The 12705-nt window shown below is 50.2% G+C and overlaps 1 protein-coding gene across 3 annotated transcripts in view; it reads left to right on the top strand.

Moving 5' to 3' along the window:
* Positions 1-12705, top strand: part of LOC134359263 (chloride anion exchanger-like) — a 145124-nt gene that overhangs the window by 67441 nt on the left and 64978 nt on the right. The gene's annotated exons all lie outside the window — the stretch shown is intronic.

The raw sequence follows: 12705 nt of genomic DNA, 5'->3' as shown, positions 1-12705 counted from the left end.
ACATTGACACCTGTCTCTCTGTCACTGGGATTGACATTGACCCCGGTCTCTATCACTGGGATTGACATTGACCCCTGTCTCTCTGTCGCTGGGGTTGACATTGACCCCTGTCTCTCTGTCGCTGGGATTGACATTGACCCTGAACTCTGTCACTGTGTTTGACATTGACCCCGGTCTCTGTCACTGGCACTGACTTTGACCCCGGTCTCTGTCACTGGGATTGACATTGACACCTGTCTCTCTGTCACTGTGATTGACATTGACTCCTGTCTCTCTGTCACTGTGATATACATGTAGCCCTTTCTCTGTGTCGCTGTGATTGACATTGACCCCGGCCTATGTCACTGTGATTGACATTGACCCCAGAACACTGTCACTGTGATTGACATTGACCCCGGCCTATGTCACTGTGATTGACATTGACCCCAGAACACTGTCACTGTGATTGACATTGACCCTGGTCTCTGTCACTGTGATTGACATTGACCCCAGTCTCTCTGTCACTGTGATTGACACTGAGCCCTGTCTCTCTGTTGCTGCGATTGACATTGACCCTGGTCTCTGTCACTGTGATTAACATTGACCCCTGTCTCGGTCACTGTGATTGACATTGACCTGGGTCTCTGCGCTGTGATTGATTTGGACCCTGGTCTCTGTCACTGTGATTGACATTTACCCTGGTCTCTCTGTCACTGGGATTGACATTAACCCCTGTCACTCTGTTGCTGGGATTGACATTGACCCCGGTCTCTGTCACTGTGATTGACATTGACCCCGGACACTGTTACTCGGATTGACATTGACACCTGTCTCTCTGTCGCTGGGGTTGACATTGACCCCTGTCTCTCTGTCGCTGGGATTGACATTGACCCCGGTCTCTGTTACTGGGATTGACATTGATCCCTGTCCCTCTGTCGCTGGGATTGACATTGACCCCGGTCTCTCTGTCGCTGGGATTGACATTTTCCCTGGTCTCTCTATCACTGTGATTGACATTTACCCTGGTCTCTCAGTCACTGGGATTGACATTAACCCCTGTCACTCTGTCACTGTGATTGACATTAACCCCTGTCACTCTGTCACTGTGATTGACATTGACCCCGGTCTCGGTTTCTGTGATTTACATTGAACCCAGGACACTGTCACTGTGATTGACATTGACCCCTGTCTCTGTCACTGGGGTTGACATTGACCTCGGTCTCTCTGTCAGTGGCATTGACATTGACCCCGGTCTCTGTCACTGGGATTGACATTGACACCTGTCTCTCTGTCACTGGGATTGACACTGACCCCGGTCTCATTCACTGAGGTTGACATTGACCCCTGTCTCTCTGTCACTGGGATTGACATTGACCCCGGTCTCTGTCACTGGGATTGACATGAACCCCGGTCTCTGTCACTGAGATTGACATTGACCCCAATCTCTGTCACTGTAATTGACATTGACCCCGGTCTCTCTGGCACTGTGATTGACATGTAGCCCTTTCTCTGTGTTGCTGTGATTGACATTGACCCCGGCCTATGTCACTGTGATTGACATTGACCCCAGAACACTGTCACTGTGATTGACACTGACACCTGTCTCTCTGTCACTGTGATTGACACTGTGCCCTGTCTCTCTGTCACTGTGATTGACATTGACCCCTGTTTCTCTGTCACTGTGATTGACACTGAGCCCTGTCTCTCTGTTGCTGCGATTGACATTGACCCTGGTCTCTGTCACTGTGATTGACATTGACCCCAGTCTCTGTCACTGTGATTGACATTTACCCTGGTCTCTCTGTCACTGGGATTGATATTAACCCCTGTCACTCTGTTGCTGGGATTGACATTGACCCCGGTCTCTGTCACTGTGATTGACATTAACCCCTGTCACTCTGTCACTGTGATTGACATTGACCCCGTCTCGGTTTCTGTGATTTACATTGAACCCAGGACACTGTCACTGGGATTGACATTAACCCCTGTCACTCTGTCACTGTGATTGACATTGACCCCGGTCTCGGTTTCTGTGATTTACATTGAACCCAGGACACTGTCACTGTGATTGACATTGACCCCTGTGTCTGTCACTGGGATTGACATTTACCCTTGTCACTCTGTTGCTGGGATTGACATTGACCCCAGTCTCTGTCACTGGGATTGACATTAACCCCTGTCACTCTGTCACTGTGATTGACATTGACCCCGGTCTCGGTTTCTGTGATTTACATTGAACCCAGGACACTGTCACTGTGATTGACATTGACCCCGGTCTCTGTCACTGGGATTGACATGAACCCCGGTCTCTGTCACTGAGATTGACATTGAAACCTGTCTCTCTGTCACTGGGATTGACATTGACCCCGGTCTCTGTCACTGGGATTGACATTGACCCCGAACTCTGTTACTGGGATTGACATTGACCCCTGTCTCTCTGTCGCTGGGATTGACACTGACCCCGGTCTCTGTCTCTGGTATTGACATTGACCCCTGTCACTCTGTCGCTGGAATTGACATTGACCCCGGTCTCTGTCACTGGGATTGACATTGACCCCTGTCTCTCTGTCGCTGGGACTGACATTGACCCCAGTCTCTCTGTCGCTGGGATTGATACTGACCTCGGTCTCTGTCACTGTGATTGACATGAACCCCGGTCTCTGTCACTGAGATTGACATTGACCCCAGTCTCTGTCACTGGGATTGACATTGACACCTGTCTTTCTGTCACTGGGATTGACATTGACCCCGGTCTCTGTCACTGGGATTGACATTGACCCCTGTCTCTCTGTCGCTGGGGTTGACATTGACCCCTGTCTCTCTGTCGCTGGGATTGACATTGACCCTGAACTCTGTCACTGTGTTTGACATTGACCCCGGTCTCTGTCACTGGCATTGACATTGACCCCGGTCTCTGTCACTGGCATTGACATTGACACCTGTCTCTCTGTCACTGGGATTGACATTGACACCTGTCTCTCTGTCACTGTAATTGACATTGACCCCGGTCTCTCTGGCACTGTGATTGACATTGACCCCGGTCTCTCTGTCACTGTGATTGACATTGACCCCGGTCTCTCTGTCACTGTGATTGACACTGAGCCCTGTCTCTCTGTTGCTGTGATTGACATTGACCCTGGTCTCTGTCACTGTGATTGATATTGACCCCAGAACACTGTCACTGTGATTGACACTGACACCTGTCTCTCTGTCTCTGTGATTGACACTGAGCCCTGTCTCTCTGTCGCTGAGATTGACATTGACCCCGGCCTGTGTTGCTGTGATTGACATTGACCCCTGTCTCTCTGTCACTGTGATTGACACTGAGCCCTGTCTCTCTGTCGCTGAGATTGACATTGACCCCGGCCTGTGTTGCTGTGATTGACATTGACCCCTGTCTCTCTGTCACTGTGATTGACATTGACCCCGGTCTCTCTGTCACTGTGATTGACACTGAGCCCTGTCTCTCTGTTGCTGCGATTGACATTGACCCTGGTCTCTGTCACTGTGATTGACATTGACCCCAGTCTCTGTCACTGTGATTGACATTGACCCTGGTCTCTGTCACTGTGATTGACATTGACCCCAGTCTCTGTCACTGTGATTGACATTGACCCTGGTCTCTGTCACTGTGATTGACATTGACCTGGGTCTCTGCGCTGTGATTGATTTGGACCCTGGTCTCTGTCACTGTAATTGACATTTACCCTGGTCTCTCTGTCACTGTGATTGACATTAACCCCTGTCACTCTGTTGCTGGGATTGACATTGACCCCGGTCTCTGTCACTGGGATTGACATTAACCCCTGTCTCTGTCACTGGGATTGACATTTACCCCTGTCACACTGTCACTGGCATTGACATTGACACCTGTCTCTCTGTCACTGCGATTGACATTGACACCTGTCTCTCTGTCACTGCAATTGACATTGACCTCAGTCTCTGTCACTGTGATTGACATTGACCCCAATCTCTGTCACTGGCATTGACATTGACACCTGTCGCTCTGTCACTGTGATTGACATTGACCCCGGTCTCTCTGGCACTGTGATTGACATGTAGCCCTTTCTCTGTGTCGCTGTGATTGACATTGACCCCGGCCTATGTCACTGTGATTGACATTGACCCCAGAACACTGTCACTGTAATTGACACTGACACCTGTCTCTCTGTCACTGTGATTGACACTGAGCCTGTCTCTCTGTTGCTGTGATTGACATTGACCCCGGCCTGTGTTGCTGTGATTGACATTGACCCCGGTCTCTCTGTCACTGTGATTGACACTAAGCCCTGTCTCTCTGCTGCTGTGATTGACATTGACCCGACCTCTGTCACTGTGATTGACATTGACCCCGGTCTCTCTGTCGCTGGGATTGACATTGACCCCTGTCTCTCTGTCACTGGCATTGACATTGACCCCTGTCTCTTTGTCACTGGGATTGACATTGACTCCTGTCTCTCTGTCGCTGTGATTGACATTGACCCCTGTCTCTGTCACTGTGATTGACATTGACCCCTGTGCCTCTGTCACTGTGATTGACATTGAGCCCTGTCTCTCTGTCGCTCTGATTGACATTGAGCCCTGTCTCTCTGTTGCTGTGATTAACATTGACCCCGGCCTATGTCACTGTGGTTGACATTGACCCCGGTCTCTGTCACTGTGATTGACATTGACCCCGGCCTATGTCACTGTGATTGACATTGACCCCAGAACACTGTCACTGTGATTGACACTGACACCTGTCTCTCTGTCGCTGTGATTGACATTGACCCCGGTCTCTGTCACTGTGATTGACATTGACCCCTGTGCCTCTGTCACTGTGATTGACATTGACTCCTGTTCTCTGTCGCTGTGATTAACATTGACCCTGGCCTATGTCACTGTGGTTGACATTGACCCCGGTCTCTGATTCTGTGATTGACAATGACCCCAGGACACTGTCACTGTGATTCACATCGACCCCGGTCTCTGATTGCCTGTGATTGACATTAACCCCAGTCCCTGTCACTGGTTTGACATTGACACCTGTCTCTCTGTCACTAGGATTGACATTGACCCGACCTCTGTCACTGTGATTGACATTGACCTCGGTCTCTGTCACTGTGATTGACATGAACCCCGGTCTCTGTCACTGGGATTGACATTGATCCCTATCTCTCTGTCGCTGGGATTGACATTGACCCCGAACTCTCTGTCGCTAGGATTGACACTGACCCCGGTCTCTGTCTCTGGGATTGACATTGACCCCTGTCACTCTGTCGCTGGGATTGACATTGACCCTGAACTCTGTCACTGTGATTGACATTGACCCCGGTCTCTGTCACTGGGATTGACATTGACACCTCTGTCTCTTGTCACTGGGATTGACATTGACACCTGTCTCCCTGTCACTGCGATTGACATTGACCCTGGTCTCTGTCACTGAGATTGACATTGACCCCAGTCTCTGTCACTGTGATTGACATTGACCTGGGTCTCTGCGCTGTGATTGATTTGGACCCTGGTCTCTGTCACTGTAATTGACATTGACCCTGGTCTCTGTCACTGTGATTGACATTGACCCCGGCCTGTGTTGCTGTGATTGACATTGACCCCTGTCTCTCTGTCACTGTGATTGACACTGAGCCCTGTCTCTCTGTCGCTGAGATTGACATTGACCCCGGCCTGTGTTGCTGTGATTGACATTGACCCCTGTCTCTCTGTCACTGTGATTGACATTGACCCCGGTCTCTCTGTCACTGTGATTGACACTGAGCCCTGTCTCTCTGTTGCTGCGATTGACATTGACCCTGGTCTCTGTCACTGTGATTGACATTGACCCCAGTCTCTGTCACTGTGATTGACATTGACCCTGGTCTCTGTCACTGTGATTGACATTGACCTGGGTCTCTGCGCTGTGATTGATTTGGACCCTGGTCTCTGTCACTGTAATTGACATTTACCCTGGTCTCTCTGTCACTGTGGTTGACATTAACCCTGGTCTCTCTGTCACTGGGATTGACATTAACCCCTGTCACTCTGTTGCTGGGATTGACATTGACCCCGGTCTCTGTCACTGGGATTGACATTAACCCCTGTCTCTGTCACTGGCATTGACATTGACACCTGTCTCTCTGTCACTGGGATTGACATTGACACCTGTCTCTCTGTCACTGTAATTGACATTGACCCCGGTCTCTCTGGCACTGTGATTGACATTGACCCCGGTCTCTCTGTCACTGTGATTGACATTGACCCCGGTCTCTCTGTCACTGTGATTGACACTGAGCCCTGTCTCTCTGTTGCTGTGATTGACATTGACCCTGGTCTCTGTCACTGTGATTGATATTGACCCCAGAACACTGTCACTGTGATTGACACTGACACCTGTCTCTCTGTCTCTGTGAGTGACACTGAGCCCTGTCTCTCTGTCGCTGAGATTGACATTGACCCCGGCCTGTGTTGCTGTGATTGACATTGACCCCTGTCTCTCTGTCACTGTGATTGACACTGAGCCCTGTCTCTCTGTCGCTGAGATTGACATTGACCCCGGCCTGTGTTGCTGTGATTGACATTGACCCCTGTCTCTCTGTCACTGTGATTGACATTGACCCCGGTCTCTCTGTCACTGTGATTGACACTGAGCCCTGTCTCTCTGTTGCTGCGATTGACATTGACCCTGGTCTCTGTCACTGTGATTGACATTGACCCCAGTCTCTGTCACTGTGATTGACATTGACCCTGGTCTCTGTCACTGTGATTGACATTGACCTGGGTCTCTGCGCTGTGATTGATTTGGACCCTGGTCTCTGTCACTGTAATTGACATTTACCCTGGTCTCTCTGTCACTGTGGTTGACATTAACCCTGGTCTCTCTGTCACTGGGATTGACATTAACCCCTGTCACTCTGTTGCTGGGATTGACATTGACCCCGGTCTCTGTCACTGGGATTGACATTAACCCCTGTCTCTGTCACTGGGATTGACATTTACCCCTGTCACACTGTCACTGGCATTGACATTGACACCTGTCTCTCTGTCACTGCGATTGACATTGACACCTGTCTCTCTGTCACTGCAATTGACATTGACCTCAGTCTCTGTCACTGTGATTGACATTGACCCCAATCTCTGTCACTGGCATTGACATTGACACCTGTCGCTCTGTCACTGTGATTGACATTGACCCCGGTCTCTCTGGCACTGTGATTGACATGTAGCCCTTTCTCTGTGTCGCTGTGATTGACATTGACCCCGGCCTATGTCACTGTGATTGACATTGACCCCAGAACACTGTCACTGTAATTGACACTGACACCTGTCTCTCTGTCACTGTGATTGACACTGAGCCTGTCTCTCTGTTGCTGTGATTGACATTGACCCCGGCCTGTGTTGCTGTGATTGACATTGACCCCGGTCTCTCTGTCACTGTGATTGACACTAAGCCCTGTCTCTCTGCTGCTGTGATTGACATTGACCCGACCTCTGTCACTGTGATTGACATTGACCCCGGTCTCTCTGTCGCTGGGATTGACATTGACCCCTGTCTCTCTGTCACTGGCATTGACATTGACCCCTGTCTCTTTGTCACTGGGATTGACATTGACTCCTGTCTCTCTGTCGCTGTGATTGACATTGACCCCTGTCTCTGTCACTGTGATTGACATTGACCCCTGTGCCTCTGTCACTGTGATTGACATTGAGCCCTGTCTCTCTGTCGCTCTGATTGACATTGAGCCCTGTCTCTCTGTTGCTGTGATTAACATTGACCCCGGCCTATGTCACTGTGGTTGACATTGACCCCGGTCTCTGTCACTGTGATTGACATTGACCCCGGCCTATGTCACTGTGATTGACATTGACCCCAGAACACTGTCACTGTGATTGACACTGACACCTGTCTCTCTGTCGCTGTGATTGACATTGACCCCGGTCTCTGTCACTGTGATTGACATTGACCCCTGTGCCTCTGTCACTGTGATTGACATTGACTCCTGTTCTCTGTCGCTGTGATTAACATTGACCCTGGCCTATGTCACTGTGGTTGACATTGACCCCGGTCTCTGATTCTGTGATTGACAATGACCCCAGGACACTGTCACTGTGATTCACATCGACCCCGGTCTCTGATTGCCTGTGATTGACATTAACCCCAGTCCCTGTCACTGGTTTGACATTGACACCTGTCTCTCTGTCACTAGGATTGACATTGACCCGACCTCTGTCACTGTGATTGACATTGACCTCGGTCTCTGTCACTGTGATTGACATGAACCCCGGTCTCTGTCACTGGGATTGACATTGATCCCTATCTCTCTGTCGCTGGGATTGACATTGACCCCGAACTCTCTGTCGCTAGGATTGACACTGACCCCGGTCTCTGTCTCTGGGATTGACATTGACCCCTGTCACTCTGTCGCTGGGATTGACATTGACCCTGAACTCTGTCACTGTGATTGACATTGACCCCGGTCTCTGTCACTGGGATTGACATTGACACCTCTGTCTCTTGTCACTGGGATTGACATTGACACCTGTCTCCCTGTCACTGCGATTGACATTGACCCTGGTCTCTGTCACTGAGATTGACATTGACCCCAGTCTCTGTCACTGTGATTGACATTGACCTGGGTCTCTGCGCTGTGATTGATTTGGACCCTGGTCTCTGTCACTGTAATTGACATTGACCCTGGTCTCTGTCACTGTGATTGACATTGACCCCGGCCTGTGTTGCTGTGATTGACATTGACCCCTGTCTCTCTGTCACTGTGATTGACACTGAGCCCTGTCTCTCTGTCGCTGAGATTGACATTGACCCCGGCCTGTGTTGCTGTGATTGACATTGACCCCTGTCTCTCTGTCACTGTGATTGACATTGACCCCGGTCTCTCTGTCACTGTGATTGACACTGAGCCCTGTCTCTCTGTTGCTGCGATTGACATTGACCCTGGTCTCTGTCACTGTGATTGACATTGACCCCAGTCTCTGTCACTGTGATTGACATTGACCCTGGTCTCTGTCACTGTGATTGACATTGACCTGGGTCTCTGCGCTGTGATTGATTTGGACCCTGGTCTCTGTCACTGTAATTGACATTTACCCTGGTCTCTCTGTCACTGTGGTTGACATTAACCCTGGTCTCTCTGTCACTGGGATTGACATTAACCCCTGTCACTCTGTTGCTGGGATTGACATTGACCCCGGTCTCTGTCACTGGGATTGACATTAACCCCTGTCTCTGTCACTGGCATTGACATTGACACCTGTCTCTCTGTCACTGGGATTGACATTGACACCTGTCTCTCTGTCACTGTAATTGACATTGACCCCGGTCTCTCTGGCACTGTGATTGACATTGACCCCGGTCTCTCTGTCACTGTGATTGACATTGACCCCGGTCTCTCTGTCACTGTGATTGACACTGAGCCCTGTCTCTCTGTTGCTGTGATTGACATTGACCCTGGTCTCTGTCACTGTGATTGATATTGACCCCAGAACACTGTCACTGTGATTGACACTGACACCTGTCTCTCTGTCTCTGTGAGTGACACTGAGCCCTGTCTCTCTGTCGCTGAGATTGACATTGACCCCGGCCTGTGTTGCTGTGATTGACATTGACCCCTGTCTCTCTGTCACTGTGATTGACACTGAGCCCTGTCTCTCTGTCGCTGAGATTGACATTGACCCCGGCCTGTGTTGCTGTGATTGACATTGACCCCTGTCTCTCTGTCACTGTGATTGACATTGACCCCGGTCTCTCTGTCACTGTGATTGACACTGAGCCCTGTCTCTCTGTTGCTGCGATTGACATTGACCCTGGTCTCTGTCACTGTGATTGACATTGACCCCAGTCTCTGTCACTGTGATTGACATTGACCCTGGTCTCTGTCACTGTGATTGACATTGACCTGGGTCTCTGCGCTGTGATTGATTTGGACCCTGGTCTCTGTCACTGTAATTGACATTTACCCTGGTCTCTCTGTCACTGTGGTTGACATTAACCCTGGTCTCTCTGTCACTGGGATTGACATTAACCCCTGTCACTCTGTTGCTGGGATTGACATTGACCCCGGTCTCTGTCACTGGGATTGACATTAACCCCTGTCTCTGTCACTGGGATTGACATTTACCCCTGTCACACTGTCACTGGCATTGACATTGACACCTGTCTCTCTGTCACTGCGATTGACATTGACACCTGTCTCTCTGTCACTGCAATTGACATTGACCTCAGTCTCTGTCACTGTGATTGACATTGACCCCAATCTCTGTCACTGGCATTGACATTGACACCTGTCGCTCTGTCACTGTGATTGACATTGACCCCGGTCTCTCTGGCACTGTGATTGACATGTAGCCCTTTCTCTGTGTCGCTGTGATTGACATTGACCCCGGCCTATGTCACTGTGATTGACATTGACCCCAGAACACTGTCACTGTAATTGACACTGACACCTGTCTCTCTGTCACTGTGATTGACACTGAGCCTGTCTCTCTGTTGCTGTGATTGACATTGACCCCGGCCTGTGTTGCTGTGATTGACATTGACCCCGGTCTCTCTGTCACTGTGATTGACACTAAGCCCTGTCTCTCTGCTGCTGTGATTGACATTGACCCGACCTCTGTCACTGTGATTGACATTGACCCCGGTCTCTCTGTCGCTGGGATTGACATTGACCCCTGTCTCTCTGTCACTGGCATTGACATTGACCCCTGTCTCTCTGTCACTGGGATTGACATTGACTCCTGTCTCTCTGTCGCTGTGATTGACATTGACCCCTGTCTCTGTCACTGTGATTGACATTGACCCCTGTGCCTCTGTCACTGTGATTGACATTGAGCCCTGTCTCTCTGTCGCTGTGATTGACATTGAGCCCTGTCTCTCTGTCGCTGTGATTAACATTGACCCCGGCCTATGTCACTGTGGTTGACATTGACCCCGGTCTCTGTCACTGTGATTGACATTGACCCCGGCCTATGTCACTGTGATTGACATTGACCCCAGAACACTGTCACTGTGATTGACACTGACACCTGTCTCTCTGTCGCTGTGATTGACATTGACCCCGGTCTCTGTCACTGTGATTGACATTGACCCCTGTGCCTCTGTCACTGTGATTGACATTGACTCCTGTTCTCTGTCGCTGTGATTAACATTGACCCTGGCCTATGTCACTGTGGTTGACATTGACCCCGGTCTCTGATTCTGTGATTGACAATGACCCCAGGACACTGTCACTGTGATTGACATCGACCCAGGTCTCTGATTGCCTGTGATTGACATTAACCCCAGTCTCTGTCGCTGTGATTCACATTGACCCCAGTCCCTGTCACTGGTTTGACATTGACACCTGTCTCTCTGTAACTAGGATTGACATTGACCCGACCTCTGTCACTGTGATTGACATTGACCTCGGTCTCTGTCACTGTGATTGACATGAACCCCGGTCTCTGTCACTGGGATTGACATTGATCCCTATCTCTCTGTCGCTGGGATTGACATTGACCCCGAAGTCTGTTACTGGGATTGACATTGATCCCTGTCCCTCTGTCGCTGGGATTGACATTGACCCCGGTCTCTCTGTCGCTGGGATTGACATTGACCCCAGTCTCTGTCACTGTGATTGACATTGACCTGGGTCTCTGCGCTGTGATTGATTTGGACCCTGGTCTCTGTCACTGTGATTGACATTTACCCTGGTCTCTCTGTCACTGTGATTGACATTTACCCTGGTCTCTCTGTCACTGTGATTGACATTGACCCCTGTGCCTCTGTCACTGTGATTGACATTGAGCCCTGTCTCTCTGTCGCTGTGATTAACATTGACCCCGGCCTATGTCACTGTGGTTGACATTGACCCCGGTCTCTGATTCTGTGATTGACAATGACCCCAGGACACTGTCACTGTGATTCACATCGACCCCGGTCTCTGATTGCCTGTGATTGACATTAACCCCGGTCTCTGTCGCTGTGATTCACATTGACCCCAGTCCCTGTCACTGGTTTGACATTGACACCTGTCTCTCTGTCACTAGGATTGACATTGACCCGACCTCTGTCACTGTGATTGACATTGACCTCGGTCTCTGTCATTGTGATTGACATGAACCCCGGTCTCTGTCACTGGGATTGACATTGATCCCTATCTCTCTGTCGCTGGGATTGACATTGACCCCGAACTCTGTTACTGGGATTGACATTGATCCCTGTCCCTCTGTCGCTGGGATTGACATTGACCCCGGTCTCTCTGCCGCTGGGATTGACACTGACCCCGGTCTCTGTCTCTGGGATTGACATTGACCCCTGTCACTCTGTCGCTGGGATTGACATTGACCCTGAACTCTGTCACTGTGATTGACATTGACCCCGGTCTCTGTCACTGGCATTGACATTGACACCTCTGTCTCTTGTCACTGGGATTGACATTGACACCTGTCTCCCTGTCACTGCGATTGACATTGACCCTGGTCTCTGTCACTGTGATTGACATTGACCCCAGTCTCTGTCACTGTGGTTGACATTGACCTGGGTCTCTGTCACTGGGATTGACATTAACCCCTGTCACTCTGTTGCTGGGATTGACATTGACCCCGGTCTCGGTTTCTGTGATTTACATTGAACCCAGGACACTGTCACTGGGATTGACATTAACCCCTGTCACTCTGTCACTGTGATTGACATTGACCCCGGTCTCGGTTTCTGTGATTTACATTGAACCCAGGACACTGTCACTGTGATTGACATTG

The sequence above is a fragment of the Mobula hypostoma genome, chromosome 20, assembly GCF_963921235.1.
Source record: "Mobula hypostoma chromosome 20, sMobHyp1.1, whole genome shotgun sequence".
In the NCBI taxonomy this organism is placed as follows: domain Eukaryota; kingdom Metazoa; phylum Chordata; class Chondrichthyes; order Myliobatiformes; family Myliobatidae; genus Mobula; species Mobula hypostoma.
This window is presented reverse-complemented; position numbering and strand designations above follow the sequence as displayed.